Source organism: Callithrix jacchus, chromosome 4, assembly GCF_049354715.1.
Source record: "Callithrix jacchus isolate 240 chromosome 4, calJac240_pri, whole genome shotgun sequence".
Taxonomy (NCBI): domain Eukaryota; kingdom Metazoa; phylum Chordata; class Mammalia; order Primates; family Cebidae; genus Callithrix; species Callithrix jacchus.
In genome coordinates, this window is record NC_133505.1 from 94,579,084 (window position 1) to 94,585,083 (window position 6,000).

The following is a 6,000-nucleotide window of genomic DNA, read 5'->3' on the forward strand; positions in this document are numbered from 1 at the left end:
GTGATAGAGCCATCTTTCTATTTATTCTATTTATCTTTCAATTCTAGGTGAAATAAATTTGCCATGCAGCTTTAAAAAAAAAAATTTCAGGCCGGGTGTGGTGGCTCACACCTGTAATCCTAGCACTTTGGAGGCCAAGGCAGGTGGATCTCCTGAGGTCAGAAGGTCATGACAAACCTGGCCAACATGGTGAGACCCTGTCTCTACTAAAACTACAAAAATTTGCTTGGCATGGTGGTGCACGTCTTTAATCTCAGCTACTTGGGAGGCTGAGGCAGGAGAATCACCTGACCCCAGGAGGCAGAGGTTGCAGAGAGCAGATAACTCATGTCATTGCACTCCAGTCTGAGCAACAAAAGTGAAATGCCATTTCCAAAAAATAAAATAAAATTCCGATGTGTATTTAAAAATGCAATCAAAAATAAAAGAAATTAATTTAGAACAATAATTTGATCTAAATGAAAAGTCATGATCCACAGTGATATGCAATTCAAATTTTGCCACCACATGTGTTAAATCATTGTCTTCAGAAACAATTTTCTTAAAACAATTACGATTTTTTGAAATAAATGCTGATGCTTCTTCATTAGATTTATGTCTTCTGTTTTTTATGTGCTCAATTATAACACAACAGTCTCCTTTGGTGGATAACACATTTCAACAAATATTTATGCAAGTTATACATTCCTCACCCTTTCTTGAGGGAAAAAAAAATTACTACTCAGTATTTCATGAAACGAACTTTTGGTTTTGGCCTAATTGCCAACAAGAGTTTATTGCAAAATTAACAAACAATCCCAAGCAACAAAATAAATGGATGTATACATACAATGCAATATTATCTAGTGTTTTAAAGGGAAAGAAATTACTACACATGCTGAGAATGGATGAACGTCTTGGAGACATTATGCTAAGTGAAATAAGCCAGTCACAAAAGGACAAATATTGTATGATTCTACTCATATGAGATACCTGGATCTATAGTTAAATTCATAGGGAAAGAATGTAAAATGATGGTTATCAGGAGCAGGGGGGGTTAGTGCTTAATGGGCAGAGCACTTCATTTGGGGAAGATAAAAATGTTCCAGAGATCGACGGTGGAGATTGTTGCAGAGAGATGTGGTTATACTTAAAGCCACAAACTGTCTACTTAGAAATAATTAAAATGGCAAATTTTACAATAAAAATGTAAAAAATAAATAAACTGATTATATTTATTTTACATATTAAATGACAAATGATTGTTTAAAAAAATTCAGGATATTCTATGAGCTCTGTTGGAGAACAGTTCTGCCCCTCTTGTGCATATTCCTCTTGTTATATATAACCTATAATTTCTCAAGTTCTCCACTGACCCCACCAACAAGCAGCCTGGTGGCTTCATACAAAGGGTTCAACAAGCAGCTAACTGGTACACCAAGTCTCCAGTAGGAGCCGGTAGCAACATCAAATACTTCTCCCACCATCACTTGAACTAGAATAAAGTAGCTTCTATGGAGTCTGGGTACAAGTTGTTTCGTTGGAGAGTATGCCCTCTTCCTGCATGCTGCATGCGAAAGATGTGTGAGTTACTTTTCGCCAGGTAAGGAAAGGTGGGGAGAATAGGGTTATCACTGGTCATCTCTCAGACTGAACACGAGTTAAAGTGAGAATTCTGTTCACTACGCATGCACCTCACCCACTACTAAACAAGACCATGACAGAGACTAAGAAGTACTTCACGGAGATGGTGCCAAACCCAGCCCAGATTATATTAACGCAACTATTAACAGTAATATCATCTGTAAAAATGAAAACATCTGGGAGAAATCTTAACTAAAAGGGAAACATTGAGGAAATAGCATAAAACAAGACAGCCTCGGATATACCAGGACTTCTGGTCACCCTAAAATGGGAATAACAATTAAGCATACCTTATTACAAGAGTCATTTTGATAATTAAATGAGAACATTGTGAAAGTATTTTGTAGAACGTAAAGTGTTATATAAATATGTCTATATTGATCTGTATGTGCATTCTTGCATTCTTGCCCACAGATTCTTTCAAAAAGAATTTTACCATTATTTTGTAAATGTTTATAAAGTATCTTGCTGTGAGTTTTAATAGGCATTGCATTAAATCTATATATTAACCTAGGGAGTACTGTCATTTTCACTATTTTTACTCTTTCAAATAAATAGTATAGTATAGCTCCCTACTCACTCAAGGCTACCTTTATTGTCCTCATCAGCGTTATAAATACTTTAAATAAATCTTTATGTCCTGGATGATATTAGTAGCCAAGAATTTAATGTCCTGTTTCTATTTTAACAGAATCTCCATTTTCATTGCATTTTTCAGCCTTGCATCACTGATGTCAGAAAGATGTTTTGTTTTGTTTTGTTTTGTTTTGTTTTTGTCTGCGTGGTGAATTCATCCTATGTCCTTTTCTCACACATTCACCTCATTTGATCTCACTGCCTCCTAGAGTTTCAATTCCAAAGTCTCTACCTCAAGCCCCACGTCCCAGAATAACAAACACATCTACACAACTCTTTGCTGCCAAGACATCCCACAGGCACCTCAAACTTGATACAACCAGAAGAAAATTCATCTTTCTCCCAGAACCTCCTGCTCCTTTGATATTTCTAATTGCTGTGAGCCATATGCCCTGTTGCACAAGCTAGAAACTCAGGAGTCGTCACTGACCCTTTCTTCTCTCCTACCCTCACTCTCATCAGACGCCAAGTCATGCTCATTCTACCTCCATTGTAGCTCTTGAATCCAACGTCTTCTCTCTCTTCAGGTTCAGGTGTGAACGTAAATAGAAGTTTTGGGTTTGGTTTAACTGTTCTTCCCTCCCTCTTCCCTGGTAATGGAGTGTCCATTACCAGCTCCACTTTCACCTGACTGTCCCCATCCCCAGTCCCTCCCCACCCTCACACACTCTCCAGATGCTCTTCATATGACAGCCAAAGGGATTTTTCTGAAATGATGCTGTTTCTATGCTTAGAATCTTCAAATATTACCCATAACTTCTGGCTTGGTGCTACCTACATCTGCAACCTCATCTCTCAGCACTGAACCACCTACCTACCCTTTGTCCCCTTCACTATAGTAACACTAATTTATTTCCTGCTATCGAAAGCATTCTGTTCTATTCTCTGAACTTAATATGATTCCCATTCCCTCCATCTGAGAATACTCTTGAGTTCTTCAGGTCTCTTGTAAGAGACCACTCATCTCCTGGAAGCCTTCTCTCATGCTCTTCTTGGTTAGACTCTGCAGTCTGTTTACTTGTACAGCTCCAGAAGCAGAACATGTGCGTGTCAGAGGTGGGCAGCCCTGAGTGGACTTATGTCAAGGACAACACAGTATGCTTCCTGCTCTTGAAGTGTTAACATCCCAGGGGAAAAGCAGATTGCAACAGAAACAGATCAACACTTGACATTTGGTCGTACATGAAACCAGCTACCTAAAATGGAAACTGCAAATTACTTTTATATTTGTTCGGCATGCTTGGTAAGCATAGCAAAACCTGTGTCACAATAGACTGAAATCAAATAGAAATCATGGAGGCAACGCCTAGCACTGTGCCAGATCATGGCTTCTCCCACTCTGCCAGGGCCTCTGATCTGGGAAACAGGTGGTCAACACAGGAGCGTCAAGTAAGGGTCAGAGAGTCTGTGACATGCCCTCCCCTGCATGGGGAGCCTAGTTATTTGCTGTTTGTTTAACTGTTTTTCATTACCAGCTTGAGGAACAGGGATGGGTCATTCTGGGGTTACCAGTTCTGGGGTAAATTATTAGGGAAGTGCAGAGGGAGCTCCATGGGTCCAAGGGGCAGTCTACTGAATTCTATGTGGTCCTCATGGAGGGTGAGAGTAACAAAGATGCCAGGGGACGGTGTGTTTATTTTGATGTTTGCAGTGAGTTTCTATCTTCAAATGTGTTAAATGTGAAATGCATAAAAAAACCTTAATTTTATTGTTTGCTTTCCAGAAAATTCTAGCATAGTGTAGAAGGAGAGAGCAATTACATGGTATATTCCCAGTGGACAATGTGCCTTCCTTTTGCCACTGACATCTCTTGGGACAAAGCATGGTTAGTCGGGGACTGAAGCACATTATATGCACACCAGCAAGTACACCCACTTTAGATTGCATTGTACCTTTTAGTCTATTTAGTTATGTTAGTTTCAATAATAACTCTTGTTTGCAGCTATATGCTCAATTCTGATTTGTTGTTGCTGGTGTCCAAAGGAATCGACCTTTTTTTAAATAATGCATCCTATTAAACTTATGAAATATTTTATATGCTGCCCTGTAAACTTTACTATTTTTCTTGGCTTTCTCTTTTTATGTTACACAGAGAGAATATAAAAACAAATTAAACTTTTTGTTTTGTTTTAAAAACTGAGTTGGAATATAACCTATTTTTCTAATCTAATCTTATTGCTTTTACTGTTATTAGTTCAGGAAAGGAAAGGTCTAGAAGCGATCAGACATGCAGCTGTTTGGGTTTTCCCACTTTTCACTTTCCTGATTGCCTCCATGATTATATCTTTTTTAAAGCTCTATCTTAACACCTGGTAGTTTTCAGAGCATATAAACTAATTCGGTGATGTGTAAACCCAATCAGGTGGCAGGCCTTTTATAATTAGTTATGATATTATTATATTCCTTATAATTTCATAAATATTCATTCAACAAATATTTTTTGACTATCTCCTATTTGCTGGTTTTGGGGGGTGCGGTGGTATATCAATTCACTTTTGTTGCCTACCAAATCACCTACAAACTTCATGGCTCCAAACAACAAATAAATATTGTTTCTCACAATTCTGTGTGAAGGCAGGGCAGTTCTTCTAGCCCGAGCTAGCTGGGAAGACCACCACTGGGTTTGTTCATGTGTCCGTGATTAGGTGGCAGTGTGACTGGTGACTGGTGAATCTACAATGACCTCACTCACATGCCTGGCAGTTGGCTGAGATATCTAAGTTCCTCTTCGTGTGCCACTCATCCTCCCAGGCTAGCTCAGAATTGCTTACATGGCAGTTTCAGGGATCCAGGTACAGCAAGCCCCAATACAACTCTGCCTACATTATGTTCGCTAATGTCCCACTGGCCAGAACACATTGCGTGGGCAGTCTAAAGTCAAAAGGTGAAGAAACAGACTTTACCCCTGATGGAAAGATCTACAAAATATCAAAAAGAAAGTGGATGCAAAGAACAAAGACCATGTGGCTATTCTTACAATCAACCAAAGTCCATTCCTGACCACAAATCATTCACATTTTTCCCACATGCCAAGTGTTCTCATTTCCATCCCAGGACATCTGAAAATGCCGTCCAGTGATGGTAGTGAATTTGAAGTCCAGGATTTTGTGACTAAAATCAGGTCAACATGTAGCTCCTCCTGATCCAGAGGCTGATGAGCTTAAAGGATGAGCTATCTGCCCTCATAAACCCACATGCAATAGCAAAACAAGGACAGGAGAACTGGAGTAGGCACTCCTACTCCAAAATAGAAAGAATGGGAAGCACCTACCAGTCACTAGTCCACAGCAATCTTGAAATACAATGGAGCGTAGGTTGCCGGGATCTCTGGCTGTGGAGGTAGAGAATGTTTCTTGATTAGGGCCCAGTTCTGCTCCTTGGGAATAGCTCCCCAGACTGTTATTCTCTGATTCTCCTTGAGAGTGGCTGTCTAGTCCATTGTCCTTCAAGGCTGTGGCTTCACCCTCTGGGCTCTCGGACTTTAGAATTAGCCATCTGAGATAAATACTCCTTTTTTCCATTAGAACGGGCTATGTTTGAAGCTGCCTGCTGTGGAAAGATAATTCTCCATCGGTCTTTTGCATTTCTGCACATCTTACAAGTAGCATCACTGACTGTTTTTATTTTGAGTAATCTTTTGTTTAAAGATATTTATGAAGTGAACAGTCTTGGAATGTAGAAACAGTGTCTCCCTCTGGAGCAAAGGGCAAGTTGTCTTTAGCCTTAGAAGATAGAGGTAAC